A 17,199-nucleotide genomic window follows, 5' to 3' on the forward strand; every position below is an offset into this window, starting at 1 on the left:
GTTTGCAGAGACAGGGTCTCACTACGTTGGCCGGGTTGGTTTTGAACTCCTGACCTCAAGTGATCCTCCCGCCTTTGCCTCCCAATGTGCTGGTATTACAGGTGTGAGCTACCGCGCCCAGCACCACGCCCCTTCCGTGGGCAGACTTTGCACTGTTGGAGATACTGAGAAAAATCGGCTGGTGCCCACTGGCCCATCTTCCACAAATGGCATTGGTGCCCGCACCCCCCCACTCCCTGAGGTCATGGCGAGATTTCCATTTTATTGAAGATGCTAGAGCCCAGGGAGATCCCAGGAAGCCCCGGAGGCCTCAGTGGGAAGCAGCTGGGTGCATCTGGGCTGCAGCCACCATGGCTCTCAGGCTGGGGGACAGCTGGCGAATGAGGGTTCCCCAAGGAGCTGTTCTTGGTGCTGAAGCCAGACTGGAGGGTCTCTGGTCTGGGAAGGGGCTTCCTCCCAACCCTGCCACCTGCCAGCCTCTCCCCATGTTGGGGTTCCGTCTCTCTGTGCCCCACTTCCAGGCAGGCTGGACAACCCCGGTTTGGCCACTCTGTGTCTGTCAGTTCCTCAGGTGGTCACCTTCTCCTCTTGAGGGTCTCTGCAGCTCTGCTGCCCCCTGGAACCCTACCCTGCCCTGCCCTGCCCTGCCCTGCCCTGCCCTGCCCTGCCCTGCCCCTCAGTTTAGCACAGTCCTCAGCTGGGAGCACCTGAGCCTAGCTCTGCATCCCCCCCAACCACCTGACAATCTTGGCACCAGGACACTGCTGTATGACCACCTCCCATACCTAGGTCCTGGTCTCTCTCTGAACCCCAGCCCCTTCCCGGCAAATGCACGAGACCATCTGAGCTGCAGAAACTCTGGGAGGACTTCCTGGGGGTGGTGACAACATCAGAACCTGGAAATGGTTTTTCTTCCTGCACCGCCGCCCCCATTTTGAATCTCAGCCCTGCTGAACATGAAAGGCTGGGTGGGTGAGGATGAGGGGGAGCGTCCCCTCCGCCTGGAGGGGAGAAAACCGAGCTCATTAGGGGAGGGGATCAAACGCGAAGCTCCAGGCTGGGTGTGGGAGGAGGCGCTGACAAGAGGGAATATTTTATCCAGGCGGCTCGTTCTCTTCCAAGGCCAGCACCTCGTCAGATATTGAGTATGCTTGTCAATGCTGCCAAGTGTAAGTGGAGGAAAAAAATCGCTTAATGGGCTGCTCCAGGCTCGCTCAGGTGGGTGGGTGCCCGGCCGGCCGAGAGAGGACGGTGACGATGGGTCCTTAAAAGGGCCCCCGCCATCCTCCCCGACTCTGAGGGGCTGGAGGGGGCTCGAGGCATCTGCTAACAACCCCTCGGCGCCCATCCCATCTCCCGCATTCCCACTGCCTGTGTGTGGCTGGGGGGTCTCCACTCATTTTAATTTTACAAGCCAAGCTCTATATTCGGACTTGTTCCACAGAGCTTTTCCTGCACCCACGGATGCCAGGCCTGGAGCTGGGTGTGGAGGGTGTGCTGGTGATGGAGAGGCTCCCACTGGGAGGGTGGCTGACTAATTTTTTTAGAGACAGGGTCGTGCTCTGTTACCCAGGCTGGAGCGCAGTGGTGGGATCATAGCTCACTGCAGCCTGGAACTCCTGGGCTCAAGCCCTCCCCGACACTCAGTTCCTGAGTCACTGGGACTGCAGGCCTGCGCCACCGTGCCCAGCTAATTTTTGTGGATTTTTTTTAAAAATTAAATTTTTTTATTTATTTAAAGAAGGGATTTCACCACATTGGTCAGGCTGATCTTGAACTCCTGACCTCAGGTGGTCCACCCACCTAGGCCTCCAAAGTGCTTGGATTACAGGCATGAGCCACCACACCCGGACGGAATTTTTTTTTTTTTTTTTTTTTTTGTAGAGACGGGGGTCTCAAGATGTTTCCCTTTGGAGGCCAAGGCGGGCGGATCACCTGAGGTCAGGAGTTCAGGACCAGCCTGACCAACATGGTGAAACCCCGTCTTTAAAAAAAAAAAAAAAAAAAGGCGGGGCGCGGTGGCTCACGCCTGTAATCCCAGCACTTTGGGAGGCCGAGGCAGGTGGATCACGAGGTCAAGAGATCGAGACCATCCTGGTCAACATGGTGAAACCCTGTCTCTACTAAAAATACAAAAAATTAGCTGGGCATGGTGGCGCGTGCCTGTAATCCCAGCTACTCAGGAGGCTGAGGCAGGAGAATTGCCTGAACCCAGGAGGCGGGGGTTGCGGTGAGCCGAGATGGCGCCAATGCACTCCAGCCTGGGTAACAAGAGCGAAACTCAGTCTCAAAAAAAAAAAAAAAAAAAGATGTTTCCCAGGCTGGTCTTGAACTCCTGATCTCAAGTGATCCTCCCACCTTGGCCTCCCAAAATGCTAAGATGGCAGGCGTGAGTCCCCGAGCTCACCCAGCAGATGACTTTAAGCCGTGGCTGAGAGCGGATCTGGAAGCCCAAGCTGAGAAGGGCACCTTTGCCCCAGAAGGTGTAGAAGGCGAAGGACTTCGTTCAGGGAAGTGGGAAGAGCATCTGGGCAGTGGGAACAGCCTGCAGAGGCTTGGAGGTGCGGAGAGCATTGAGGTTAGGAGGGGCTGATCAGTGGGGCCTGTGGGCCCGCAGGAGCCTCCGTCATTCCTGGAGAGTCGGGGGCAGGCAGGCGACGGGTGGGACTGCACTGTTTTTTTTTTTTGAGACGGAGTTTCACTCTTGTTACCCAGGCTGGAGTGCAATGGTGCGATCTCGGCTCACCGCAACCTCCGCCTCCTGGGTTCAGGCAATTCTCCTGCCTCAGCCTCCGGAGTAGCTGAGATTACAGGCACGCGCCATCATGCCCAGCTAATTTTTGTATTTTTAGTAGAGACGGGGTTTCACCATGTTGACCAGGATGGTCTCGATCTCTTGACCTCGTGATCCAACCGCCTCAGCCTCCCAAAGTGCTGGGATTACAGGCGTGAGCCACTGCGTCCGGCCTGTTTTGTTTTGTTTTTCATGAAACAAGGTCTCACTCCATCCCCCAGGCTGAAGGTGCAGCAGCACAATCACAGCTCACTGCAGTCTCGCCCTCAACCTCCTGGGTTCAAGCAATCCTCCTGCCTCAGCCTCCCTAGTAGCTGGGACTCCAGGTGCCCAGCCAGGAATGAATTATTTTTTTTTTTAAAGATGGGGTTTCACCATGTTGGCCAGGCTAGAACTCCTGACCTCAGGTGATCCACCCACCTCAGCCTCCCAAAGTGCTAGGATTACAGGCGTGAGCCACCGCGCCCAGCTTGAATGAATTTTTAAGTAATGAAAACAAGTTAATGCTTTCAAGACAAGCTGGTGATATTTTCACTTTTGTGGGGTTTGTTTGGTTTTTTTTTTTTTTTTTTTTTTTTTTTGAGATGGAGTCTTGCTCTGTTGCCCAGGCTGGAGTGCAATGGCGTAACCTCGGCTCACTGCAACCTCCGCCTCCCGGATTCAAGAGCTCCTCCTGCCTCAGCTTTCCGAGTAGCTGGGGTTACAGGTGTGAGTCACCATGCCCAGCCTAGTTTCGCTTTACAGAAGAGGAACTGAGCTCCGTAGACACAAGCCACTCTCTGCTACCTGCTGTGAGCTAGTGAGTTGGGGGATCCGGAGACCAGGGACAGGGATCATGGGAGAAAAGTCCTGGGTCCCCGGGGAAGTCAGATCAAAGCCAGCTGCAGAGGAACTGGGTGGTTGGAGGGGGGTTCCCCTGTCCTGCAAATTTCAAAAAAGCTGACTTATAAATAGGTATCTGTACTTTTGGTCACATTTTTAATGTTTTTGAGCAAGTAATATATGTATACATGTGGTAAAAGCAGAACTGAAAACAGCAACCCTGCAGCAAAAGGAAACCCGCCCACCTCAGCCCTTCCTGCGCCCCTCGGTACCCTTGGGCACAGAAGCTTGGGGTTCCCTTTGTCATCTGTCGTAGAGTCTCATGATACATCGTAAAGAGTATCAGTGGTTGGCGCGGTGGCTCACGCCTGTAATCCCAGCACTTTGGGAGGCCGAGGCAGGTGGATCACTTGAGATCAGGAGTTCGAATCCAGCCTGGCCAACGTGATGAAACCCCGTCTCTGCTAAAAATACAAAACTTGGCCAGGCTTGGTGGCAGGCGCCTGTAATCCCAGCTACTTGGGAGGCTGAGGCAGGAGAATTGCTTGAACCAGGGAGGCAGAGGTTACAGTGAGCCAAGATTGGGCCGCTGCACTCCAGCTTGGGTGACAGAGCAAGACTGTCACACACACACACACACACACACACACACAAATCTGTGTATATATACTGACATATTCTGACCTAATGTGACCAGTCTGTACTCACTGTTCAGCATGTAGGTTTTTTTTTTTTTTTTTTTTTTTGAGATGGAGTTTTGCTCTTGTTACCCAGGCTAGAATGCAGTGGTGCAATTTCAGCTCACGGCAACCTCCACTTCCTGGGTTCAAGCGATTCTCCTGTCTCAGCCTCCTGAGTAGCTGGGATTACAGCCACGCACCACCGCGCCCAGCTACTTTTTCTGTTTTTAGTAGAGACAGGATTTCATCATGTTGGCCAGGCTGGTCTTGAACTCCTGCCCTCAGGTGATCCGCCCACCTTGGCCTCCCAAAGTGCTGGGATTACAGGCGTGAGCCACTGCACCCGGCCTTTTTGAAAATTTTGTGACTGTGTTTAGCTCTTGTTGTCCAGGCTGCTGGAGTGCCAGAGTGTAGCAGTGCGATCTCGGCTCACTGAAGCCTCCACCTCTCGGGTTCAAGCCCTCGGGCTCCTGCCTCAGCCTCCCTTGTAGCTGGGATTACAGGTATGCGCCATTATGCTCAGCTAATTTTTGTATTTTTAGTAGAGACTGGGTTTCACCATGTTGGCTGGGCTGATACCAAACTCCTGACCTCAGGTGATCCGCCTGCCTTGGCCTTCCAAAGGGCTGGGATTACAGGCATGAGCCATTGCACCTGGCCTTTTTTTTTTTTTTTTTTTTTTTTTCACACAGGGTCTTGCTCTGTCTCCTGGGCTGGAGTTCAGTGGCACTGTTTCAGCTCACTGCAGCCTCAACCTCCCAGGCTCAGACAATCTTCCCACCAAAGCCTTCCGAGTAGCTGGGACCACAGGTGCTCACCACCCTACCTGGCTGTTTTTTCATCTTTTGTTTGTTTTTTTGAGACAGAGTTTTGCTCGTTTCCCAAGCTGTAGTGAAATGGCGAGATCCCGGCTCACCGCAACCGCGGGTTCAAGCAGTTCTCCTGCCTCAGCCTCTCGAGGAGCTGGGATTACAGGTATGCGCTGCCACACCTAGCTACTTTTTGTATTTTTAGTAGAGTCAGGGTTTCGCCATGTTGGCCTGTCTGGAACTCCTGACCTCAGGTGATCTGCCTGCCTTGGCCTCCCAAAGTGCTGGGATTACAGGTGTGAGCCACCAGGCCTGGCCTGAGTTCGCATTTTAAAATTTGTTAGACATTGGCCTGTCATGTTCCAGAATGATCTACTTGAATTGACCCAACCACCAAGAGCCTGTAAGTGCAAGTCACTGAGTGTGTGTGAGTGTGTGGGGGGTCTGGTGTCTCTTCTTCCCCTGGGCCGGTGGAGGTAGGGCCCAGGTGGGGCCTTGTCGGCACCCATCCCCGGAGAGGCAGGAGGAGCCGATAAGCAAACACATCAATCACTCAATCACTGGATCCCTGGTATTGGGTTAATCAAGCTGCCAGATGGGGAGACTGCTTCGGAAATCCATGCGTCCCGCCATGTCCAACAGGGACAGCGTGCCTGGACACAGCTGCCGCCCATCAGCACAGGGCCGGGGAGGACGGTGTAGGGGGGCCTGTTGTCGGGGCCTCAGCTTCTCCATCTGTCCAGGGGGCTTCCACGCTGTACCCCCGAGGGCCTCCAGGGCACAGCCCGGCCGATGTTCCATGTTCTCAGGGCGAACCCAGCACCGCGGTGCCAGGCTCTGGGGATGGACCCCTGCTCAAGACGTCTGCTGAGGCCACCGTTTACGGAACAAATGCGTAAGTGGAACCAGCGGCTCCTCCCTCCGTTCAAGACCAGGCGCCTGGGGCTGATAAGCGGTCAGACCGGGGCTGGCGGGTCCGGGGGGGCTCCCGAAGAGGTGGCTGTGGACGAGAGGCCTGAGATGAGCAGGGGTAAGGGGTGGGCGTGGACCAATGTCCCCACGAGGAGAACAGGAGAGGGTCAGGGATCAAGCACGGGGGTGGCGTGGTTGCAGGTGTAGACGAAGGTGTGCACAGGAATGCACACCCTCACGCATGTACACTGCCATGTACACAAATAGCTATGCACACACAGGCACACACTTGTGTAGCCTCTGGCTGTCACGCACGTGCTCACAGAGGTGCACCTACACACCCTCACACCGCAAATGCCGGCACAGACATGTCAATGCACGCTCACACACGGACACTCACAGGCAGACACGCTGTCCTAGGTACCTACACACACAGGGGCTCTCACCCTCAGATGGCCGCCCGTTTGCACATAGCCATGCACACACATGTGCACTGACCTGCACACATGCACACCCTCACGAGCTCACGTACACACGTACCCCACAACACTAACAATACACACAGTCACAGACACTGGCAGGTCTCTGCTTCCTCCCCCCACGTACTCACACAAAGCACTTACACACACACCGAGACCCGCATTCACACGTGACCAGAGGCACAGCCACTGGGTGCACGCTGTCACATGCACACACTCACACATGCACATTCACACGCCACACTCGTCCACACACCCTGCAGCTCATCCACACACTCACACGCAGAGCCACGCCTTACACACTCGCATACCCTCTCCTAGGGCTGTCGTGGAAGCATCCCTCTGTGAAAACCCAAGCAGCCATTTTCCAAACGGCGTAACCTTTGTGAAAATCCAGGGTTTTCATCTTGCACGAGAATCAGCCAGCCTCTGCCTCCCTCTCCCTCCCCACTCAATAACCAGGTTAAAATAAAAATTGAATTCCAGGATCTGCTTGCAAAAATAACCCCCACGCCATCCGCCGGTCAATGCAACCTTCCCTAGCTGTGAGGAATTAGAAACGCAGCAGCAGAGGAAAAACAAGGAGCCATCAGGTGGAACATGATGGGGAAAATATGAAATAAAACGCAGACAACGGGGGGCAAGTGAAGAGTGAGGCTTCTGTGCAGGACAGAGGCTGGGAGGCTTGAGCAGTGTCCATGGCTGAGTTTGGAGGGTGGAAAAGGCGACATTCTTCTTGTCTGTTTCTTTTAGGATGGTTATAGAGCTGCATAGGTTTTCTCCTCCATGACCACAGCGATTTGGGTGGACGTGGGATTAATGGAGACCTTTAAACAAATCTCAGCCCTGGACTTGGTATGGCACGCGTGTCAGAACCATCATGCGTGCTAAATTTTTTTTCCTTTTTTTTTTTTTTTTTTTAAATCCCAGCACTTTGGGAGGCCGAGGCGGGTGGATCACGAGGTCAAGAGATCGAGACCATCCTGGTCAACATGGTGAAACCCCGTCTCTACTAAAAAATACAAAAAAAATTAGCTGGGCATGGTGGCGCGTGCCTGTAATCCCAGCTACTCAGGAGGCTGAGGCAGGAGAATTGCCTGAACCCAGGAGGCGGAGGTTGCGGTGAGCCGAGATCGCGCCATTGCACTCCAGCCTGGGTAACAAGAGCGAAACTCCGTCTCAAAAAAAAAAAAAAAAAAAAAAAAAAAAAGATGGGGTTTCACCATGATGGCCAGGCTGGTCTTGAACTCCTGACCTCAGGTGATCCACCTCGGCCTCCCAAAGTGCTAGGATTACAGGCGTGAGCCACCGCGCCCGGCCCTACGTGCTAAATACTAAAACACTCACAGATGTGTCAAATACTCCAGTCTTGTTTTTCACCCTAAAAGGAAAAAGAAATCATCTTGGCGCCACACAGGGACCCCTAGCATTTTATAACCGGACCATCTTTATTACTCCCCTACACCTTCTTTTGACACAGTCTGGTTGTTCATTTGAATAAGCCCAGTTGGTTGATGAGGGATTTGGGATTTTTTTTTTTGTGGGCGGAGGGTGGGCGGGGGCAGATGGAATCTTGCTCTGTCGCCCAGGCTGGAGTGCAATTGCACGATCTCAGCTGCAACCTCCTCCTCCCAGGTTCAAGCAATTCTCCTGCCTCAGCCTCCTGAGTAGCTGGGATGAAAGGCACCTGCCACCACATCCAGCTGGTTTTTATATTTTTAATGGAGACGGGGTTTCACTGTATCGGCCAGGCTGGTCTTGAACTCCTGACTTTGTGATCCACCTGCCTCAGCCTCCCAAAGTGCTGGGATTACAGGAGTGAGTCACTGCGCCAGGCCAGGATTTTTTTTTTTTTAATTTATTAAATTGGAAGGTTTAGGGCACTACCCACATCCCCTTTAAAATAACCATCAGCTTTGCTCAAGACCACAGCCTTCACTTGGGGCTTCCCCACGCAGGGCCTCTGTGGAATGGGAGTGTCCTTTGGACATGAAGATCTCACACTGGCCTTTCACTTCGACATTGCATTTATGATTATGATGATGATTATTTTTGAAATGGAGTCTTGCTGTGTTGCCAGGCTGGAGTGCAGTGGCACAATCTCGGCTCACTGCAACCTCCACCTCCTGGGTTCAAGCGATTCTTCCCCCTCAGTCTCCCGAGTAGCTGGGACCACAGGTGCGTGCCACCACGCCCAGCTAATTTTTGTATTTTTAGTAGAGATGGGGTTTCACCCTGTTGGCCAGGTTGGTCTCGATCTCTTGATCTCGTGATCTGCTGACCTCAGCCTCCCAAAGTGCTGGGATTACAGGCGTGAGCCACCGCGCCCAGCCTGCATTTATTTATTTATTTATTTATTTATTTTTTGAGACGGAGTTTCACTCTTGTTACTCCAGTGCAATGGCCCGATCTCGGCTCACCGCAACCTCCGCCTCCTGGGTTCAAGCAGTTCTCCTGCCTCAGCCTCCCGAGTAGCTGGGACTACAGGCGTGCACCACCATGCCCAGCTAATTTTTTGTATTTTTAGTAGAGATGGGGTTTCACCTTGTTGACCAGGATGGTCTCCATCTCTTGACCTTGTGATCCATCCGCCTCGGCCTCCCAAAGTGCTGGGATTACAGGCTTGAGCCACCGCGCCCGGCGCATTTATTATTTTTAAGCTACCTCTACTATGTTTTAGGCCAGGTGCAGGGACTCAGGCCTGTAATCCCAGCACTTTGGGAGGCTGAGGCAGGAGGAATGCTTGAGGTCAGGAGTTCGAGACCAGCCTGCCCAATGTGGCGAAACCCCATCTCTACTAAAAAGACAAAAATTAGCAGGATATGGTGGCACGCACCTGTTATCCCAGCTACTTGGAGGGCTGAGTCAGGAGAATCACTTGAACCCGGGAAGCTGAGGTTGCAGTGAGCTGAGACCACACTACTGCACTCCAGCCTGGGCAAGAGAACTAACCTCCATCTCAATATATACAAATATATATATAATTTTTTAGAGATGGGGTCTTGCTCTGTTGCCTAGGCTGGTCTTGACCTCTTGGGCCGAAGCGATACCCCTGCCTCGGCCTCCCAAAGTGCTGGGATTATAGGCATGAGCCACACCACACCCGGCCCATTATCTTTTTTAACTTTTTTAGACAGAGTCTTGCTCTGTCACAGGGGCTGGAGTGTCATGGCTTGATCTCAGCTCACTGCAACCTCAGTCTCCCGGGTTCAAGCGATTCTCCTTCCTCTGCCTCCGGAGTAGCTGAGACTGCAGCGTTCACCACCACGACTGGCTAATTTTTGTACTTTTAGGAGAGATGGGGTTTCACCATATTGGCCAGGCTGGTCTCAAACTCCTGACCTCAAGTGATCCGTCCACCTCGGCCTCCCGAAGTGTTAGGGTTACAGGCGTGAGTCACCGCGCCTGGCCCCAGCCTGTTGTTATTTTTTTAATTTCGTCTTTTACATTTTGGATTCGGGAGTATATATGCAGGTTTGTTCCATGGGTATATGGTGTGATATGCCGAGGTTTGGGGTAGGACTGATTCCACTGTCACCCAGGTGCTAAGTGTGGCACACAGGAGCTTTTCAGCCCTTGTACCCTTCCACCCTCTCTCCCTCCCTCCCTCCCGACTTGTCATTCCCATCTTCCTGTCCATGAGTACCCCACGTTTAGCTGTCACAAGTGAGAACATGGGAGCTTGCTTTTCTGTGCCTGCGTTCATTCGCTGGGGATAAGGGCCTCCAGCTGGACCCCTGTTGCTGCAAAGGATTTGATTTCCTTCTTTTTCGTGGCTGTTCAACATCGCATTTAAAAGTAAGGAACGGTCCCTCCTTACGGGGTGGTGGGTTCCAGGCTGCGAGGGTGCGGGACCAGGCAACGCGGGAAGACGTTTTAGCTTTGCTTGGAGGGTGCAGATGTCAGCACGGCGTGGCAGAAGGAACTTGGAGCCCCTCACCCCACCCCACCCTCATTTTCTGGGCTCCAGGCTCCTTGCACCCCATAAACCCTGTGCGCCTTGGGTAACCCCCAGTCCTTGAGGGCCTCGGTTTTCCCATCTAGGGAATGGAGGGCAGCCCGCCCAGGGAGATAGCCAGGGCGGCGGGCAGGGGACCCGATGTCCAGGAGGGGGGTGCCGGCCACCCCTACCCCCACCCCCACCCCCACCCGGCCGGCCACTCGCCCCCCGCCGCGGGAACCGTGCGTCCCCAAGATAAGAAACGGGTCAATAAAGTTTCTTTCCAAGATAGTCCAGCTCCCTCCGTTCTCCTGGGCCCCCTCCCCGCGCCGGGAAAGGTCAAGACGCGAGGCGGAATCGACCCGCGCAGGGAGCCAGGCCCCCGGCCAAGCCCCGGCCGCACTGACCAAGTGACCACGTGGGGGCGGGGCCGGGACCGCCGCCGGCCAATGGGAGCGCGCCGGGCCGCGGTTGCCGAGCAACGCCCGCGGGGGGCGGGGCCGGCCGGGTGCGGGGAGACCCGAGAGCCGCCGATCAATCCCGGGGCGCCGCGCATGCGCACCCGCGCGGCCCGGAGCGGGCTCGGCGGGCGCCCAGCGGCCATCGACCGCCGCCGCCCCAGGCGCTGAAGAAGCTCGGGAAGGGCTTCCGGGAGGGGCCCGGTGCCCCCGCCTCGGCCTGTCTCTCCGTAACGGTGATGGCAACAGTAGCGACGGCAGCACCGCCTCCCGCCTGCTGGACTGCGCCGCGGAGCCTCCCCCAGCACCCAGCCCAGGGCTTCCTCGGGGTCCGCGGCATCCTGCAGGTGGGCGCAGGGGCCCTACTGTCCGGGTCCCAATCCGGTTCCCCTTCGCTAGCTCAGGCAAGGGGCAGAACCTCGACGTTCCCGCCTGTGAAATGGGATGGAGAGATTGTTTATACCTGGATCGGGGGTGGGGGGCAGGGGTGACACCTGTGACCCCAGCGCTGTGGGAGGCCGTGGCGGGAGGATCACTTGAGGCCAGGAGTTTGAGGCCAGCCTGGACAATATAACGAGACACCCCCACCCCCCGCCCATCGCTATAAAAATTGACCAGGTCTGGTCGTGCCTTTGGTCCCAATTATTTGGGAGCCTGAGGTAGGAGGATCATTTGAGGCCAGGAGTTCGAGACCAGCCTGAACAACACAGGGAGACTCCAGTCTCTGGAAAAAATACACAAATTAGCCGGGCGTGCCTTTGGTCCCAATTACTTGTGAGGCTGAGGTAGGAGGATCACGTGAGCCCAGGATGTCAAGGACGCAGTGAGGCAACATCACACTACTGCATTCCAGCCTGGGTGACAGATCAAGACCCTATCTCAAAAAACAAAACAAAAAAGCCCACAGGTTCATCCTTCTCCAGTGTAGAGGCCAGAAACTTGAAATCAAGATGTGGGCAGGGCCATACTCCCTCCTAAAGCTCATGCCTATAACCACAGCACTTTGGGAGGCCGAGGTGGGAGGATCGCCAGGAGTTTTCCACCAGCCTGGGCAACATGGCAAGATCCCATCTCTACAAAAATAGAAATTAAAAGAGCAGGCAGGTGTGGGGGTGCCTGCCTGTGGTCCAATTACTTTTTCTTTTCTTTCTATTTTTTTGAGACAGAGTTTCGTTCCCAGGCTGGAGTGCAATGGCACCATCCTGGCCCACTGCAACCTCCACCTCCCATGTTCAAGCGATTCTCCTGCCTCAGCCTCCCAAGCAGCTGTGATTACTGGCTTGCACCACTACACCTGGCTAATTCTGTATTTTTAGTAAAACAGGGTTTCATTACGTTGGTCAGGCTGGTCTCAAACTCCTGACCTCAAGTAACCTACCTTGGCCTCCCAAAGTGCTGTGATTATAGGTGTGAGACAACGCACTCGGCCTTTTTGTATTTTTTTTTTTTGTTTTTTTGAGATGGAATTTTGCTCTTGTTGCCCAGGCTGGAGTGCAATGGTGCAATCTCGGCTCATTGCAATCTCTGCCTCTCGAGTTCAAACAATTCTCCTGCTTCAGCCTCCCCAGGAGCTGGGATCACAGTCCCTCGCCAGCACACCTGGCTAATTTTGTATTTTTAGTAGAGAAGGGGTTTCTGCATGTTGGTCAGGCTGGTCTCGAACACCCGACCTCAGGCGATTCACCCGCCTCAGCCTCCCAAAGTGCTGGGATTACAGGTGTGAGCCACCACGCCCAGCCTGTAAAAATTTACTTTTTAAAAACAGTGGTAAAACATTTATAGATAAAGTTTCGCTTCTCAAGATTTTTTTTTTTTTTTTTTGAGACTGAGTCTCACTCTTGCGCAGCCTGGAGTACAGTGGCGTAATCTCAGGTTACTACAACCTCCCGGGTTCAAGCAGCTCTCCTGCCTCAGCCTTCCAAAGTGCCAGGATTACAGGTGCATGCCACCATGCTCGGCTAATTTTTGCATGTTTTGTAGACAGGCTTCTGCCATGTTGCCTAGGCTGATCTCAGACTCCTGGGTTCAAGCCATCCTCCCCGCTCGGCCTCCCAAAGCGCTGGGATTACAGGCGCGAGCCACGGCCCCCGGCCGCCATGCTACTTTCTGTCTCTCGATCTGATGACTTGAGGGCCTTTTTATGCGTGGAGTCACACAGGATTGGTCCTTCTGTGTCTGGCGTCTCTCACTGAGTGTGATGTCGTCAAGGGTCATCCATGCGGTGGCCTGGGTCAGAGCCTTGTTCCTTTTCGTGGCTGGGTCCTGTGTATCCTTCTGTCTGGTGGTGGACACTTGGGTGCTTCCACCCATTGGCTACTGGGGCTCGTACCGCCCTGAACCTGGATGCCCCTCAGTGTCTTCTGACCTCATCAGTTTCCATCAAATAGATCCCGGAGCAGCCTCACATAGGGTCACGCGGGGCTGAGCCTCAAGATGTCACTTGTACCCTGAGCAGTGGCTCACGCCTGTTGTCCCAGCACTTTGGAAGGCTGAAGCACTCGAGGTCAGGCATTTGAGACCAGCCTGGCCAACGCAGTGAAACCCTGTCTCTACTAAAAATACAAAAAAACCCCTAAAAATAATAAGGCTGGGCACAGTGGCTCACGCCTGTTGTCCCAGCACTTTGGGAGGCTGAGGCGGGCAGATCACAAGGTCAGGAGATCGAGACCATCCTGGCTCACATGGTAAAACCCTGTCTCTACTAAAAATTAGCCGGGTGTGGTAACAGGCACCTGTAATCCCAGCTACTCGGGAGGCTGAGGCAGGAGAATCGCTTGAACCTGGGAGGCGGAGGTTGCAGGGAGCCGAGATGGTGTCTCTGCACTCCAGCCTGGGTGACAGAGCAAGACTCCATCTCAAAAAACAAAACAAAAGAAAACATGGCCGGGCGCGGTGGCTCAAGCCTGTAATCCCAGCACTTTGGGAGGCCGAGGCGGGTGGATCACGAGGTCGAGAGATCGAGACCATCCTGGTCAATGTGATGAAACCCCGTCTCTACTAAAAACACAAAAAAATTAGCTGGGCATGGTGGCCCGTGCCTGTAATCCCAGCTACTCAGGAGGCTGAGGCAGGAGAATTGCTTGAACCCAGGAGGCGGAGGTTGCGGTGAGCCGAGATTGCGCCATTGCACTCCAGCCTGGGTAACAAGAGCGACACTCTTTCTAAAAAAAAAAAAAAAAAAAAAAAAAAGTTTCTAAGAAAACAAAAACAATAAAGGAAAAAATTAGCTGGTCCTGGTGGCGGGTGCCTGTAATCCCAGTTACTCAGGAGGCTGAGGCAGGAGAATCGCTTGAATCTGGGAGGCAGAGGTTGCAGTGAGCCGAGATCGCGCCATTGCACTCCAGCCTGGGCGACAGAGCAAGACTCTGTCTCGGAAAAAAAAAAAAAAAAGGATTTTCAGGACGTGTCGGGTGAGTGCAGGTGACACATGCAGGCCATGGGCCGTCGGGGTGGAGGACAGAGAGCCCCCATGTACCCAGCCTCTGCGCCCCCTGCAAGCCTGGGTGCAGGAAGCCTGGCAATGGTGACAGCAAGACAGGATAAAGGTGTGGGGGGATGGTATTTGCTTGAATCCTAGCTGTGTGACCATGGGCGAGTCACTTCCCCGGTCTGTGCCTCAGTTTCCCCATCTGTAAAATGGGGTTGGTGAGATCATTGGCTCCCAAAGCCTCAGCACGGTGCCTTCCCGGTGCAGAGAACGTCCTCCGCGAGTGATTATATTAGGGTGGTTTTGAAATCATTCTTCCGTGTCATCCGGGCTTCTGGGCTCCCGAAAGCCCACGCCCCCTCTCCTGGCTCTGTCCCTCCACGGGCGGGCGCTGTGCCTCTGGCAGCAGACGAATGCTGTAGTTATTTCTGATTTATCCTGGGCCCCCAAAGACATACATATTCTTCAATTATTAATCATCCAGGTGTGAGATTCGTGGGAATGGAATTGGCTCCCTGAGCTTTGGAGAGGGTGGGGGCGGCCCCTGCTCTGGCACGGGTCAGATGGGGGCCCCGGTGGGGGCCGAGACTCTGAGTGGGGCCCTCCAGGAAGAGAGGGGGCCTCGTGAACTGGGTAGTGGGGGGGCCCTGGTCACACTTGCCTTTTCTCTTTATTTTCTCTTCTCTCTCTCCCTCTGGGACCTGGTTCTGGGGGCTCCTTCTGGGTGTGAGTTGGGGGCTGTGCTGAAAGGCCAGAGGGAGCTGTGGGAGGTAGGATCTGCCAGCGGGCCTCAGTTTCCCCAGCACTCGGAGGAAGGTTCTGGTTTGTGTCTCTTGGGCTCGGCCAACCCCAGTCCCTGCTGCCAAGGCCTCGTTCTTCCGCCTTCTATGAAGCGGGCAGGAGGTCCCCGCAGCCAGTCCAGGCTGCGCTGGGAGGAGGCCGCGGGCTGGGGTGCCTCTGGGAGACGCTGCCTCGGGGGGCTTCTGGGGAACGGCTTGAAGGATGAGGAGGGCTTTCCCCGGCATGCAGGGTGGGGGCGACCTCCAGGCCGGAGGAACTGCCAGGACAAGGCTGGGTGGGCACAGGGTGAGTGTGGCACGGCCGGGCGGTGCTGCGGCGTGAGGTGGGCCTGGTGGCCTCACTGGCCGTGAACGCGTCACGGAGTTGGGAGAGCCCTGGGCCGAGGGCTTGGGATGGCCGGGGGGAGCCATGGCGGGGCTTAGAGTGGAGGAGGGCCGAATTCACACCTGGACTCGAGAGGTCTTTGCAGGGCCATTGTGGGGTCCGCGGGAGACACTGCAGAGGGAGGAGGGCAGGACGTGGTGAGCAGTGGGCCGTGGGGGGAGGAGAAGAGGGGAGGTCAGCGCGGAGGCCAGCGGGACACACTCGGCTCTGGGGAAGGAGCTGCCCGGTTCGTGTCACACCTCTGCTCTAAGTCCCCTGTGGCTCCCTGCCACCTCCAGGATGAATAACAAATGCAGCCCCCCTCCCCCCAAAAAATTAGTCTACTGAGGAGGCTGAGGCAGGAGCATCGCTTGAACCCGGAGGCAGAGGCTGCAGTGAGCCGAGATGGCGCCACTGCACTCCAGCCTGGGCGCCAGAGCCAGACTCCATCTCAAAAAACAACAAGACAAAAACCATAAAACAAAAGGACAAACGCTACCCCCAGCAAGTGGCTGCCCGCCCCGCGGCCTCACCTCTTCCCACTGACCTGCTTCCTAATGCGTGTCGTGGCCACTGGTGCTGGCAGCCCCCTGAGTGCTCTAAGCTGTGACCTGCCTGGAAGCCTTTGCACCAAGGAAGAGGCTTTTCAGGCAGGAAAACCTCTTCCCCAGCTGAGAAGGAGAGAAGGCCCCAGAAGGTCACAGGAAATTCCCAACTGGGACACTAAGGAAGCCATGAACTGCAGGCAGGGTGCGTGCCACAACACCCATCTCGCAGACATGGTGATGGAGGCACAGAGAGGTTAAGAAACCCACTGAGTGGCCGGGCGCGGTGGCTCAAGCCTGTAATCCCAGCACTTTGGGAGGCCGAGGCGGGTGGATCACGAGGTCGAGAGATCGAGACTATCCTGGTCAACATGGTGAAACCCCGTCTCTACTAAAAATACAAAAAATTAGCTGGGCATGGTGGCGCGTGCCTATAATCCCAGCTACTCGGGAGGCTGAGGCAGGAGAATTGCCTGAACCCAGGAGGCAGAGGTTGCGGTGAGCCGAGATCGCGCCATTGCACTCCAGCCTGGGTAACAAGAGCGAAACTCCATCTCAAAAAAAAAAAAAAAAAAAAAAGAAACCCACCGAGTATCACACAGCAGCCGCAGTGAATGAGGCAGGGTTCGTCTGAACTCTTTGTTGCTGGAAGCATCTGGGGAAGGACTTTTTCTTTTCTTTCTTTCTTTCTTTCTTTCTTTCTTTTTTTTTTTTTGAGACTGAGTCTTACTCTGTCCCCCTAGCTGGAGTGCAGTGGCTTGATCTCAGCTCACTGCAACCCCCACCTCCTGGATTCAAGGGATCCTCCTGCTTCAGCCTCCCGAGTAGATGGGATTACAGGCATGCGCCACCACGCCGGCTAATTTGTGTATTTTTAGTAGAGTGAGGTTTCACCATGTTGGCCAGGCTGGTCTCGAACTCCCGACCTCAAGTGACCCGCCGCCTCAGCCTCCCAAAGTGCTGGGATTACAGGCGCGAGCTGCCCCGCCCGGCCTGGAGAAGGATTTTGCAGTTCCAGGCCCATAGATAGCACTGGCTGGGTAGAGGAGGGGGCGTTCTTTCCCCATCCCCCAACCCCCCACCTGCCCAGTGTCCTCAGGCCTGGAGCCCGGGCCTGCCCACGGGATGGGGACCTCTTGCCCAGGCCCTCGGGCCGGGGCCGCCATGGG

General features: G+C 55.2%; 1 long non-coding RNA gene across 5 annotated transcripts in view; it reads left to right on the plus strand.

Annotated features, from left to right (window-relative positions):
- The first annotated feature begins 11,008 nt into the window (after positions 1-11,008).
- LOC141581050 (uncharacterized) overlaps positions 11,009-17,199 on the plus strand; it is a 57,184-nt gene continuing 50,993 nt past the window's right edge. For all 5 annotated transcript variants that reach the window (XR_012513488.1, XR_012513491.1, XR_012513490.1 and 2 more), the window contains exon 1: positions 11,009-11,241. This is a non-coding gene — a long non-coding RNA (uncharacterized LOC141581050). The remainder of the gene's footprint in view (positions 11,242-17,199) is intronic.

The sequence above is a fragment of the Saimiri boliviensis genome, chromosome 14, assembly GCF_048565385.1.
Source record: "Saimiri boliviensis isolate mSaiBol1 chromosome 14, mSaiBol1.pri, whole genome shotgun sequence".
Lineage (NCBI taxonomy): Eukaryota > Metazoa > Chordata > Mammalia > Primates > Cebidae > Saimiri > Saimiri boliviensis.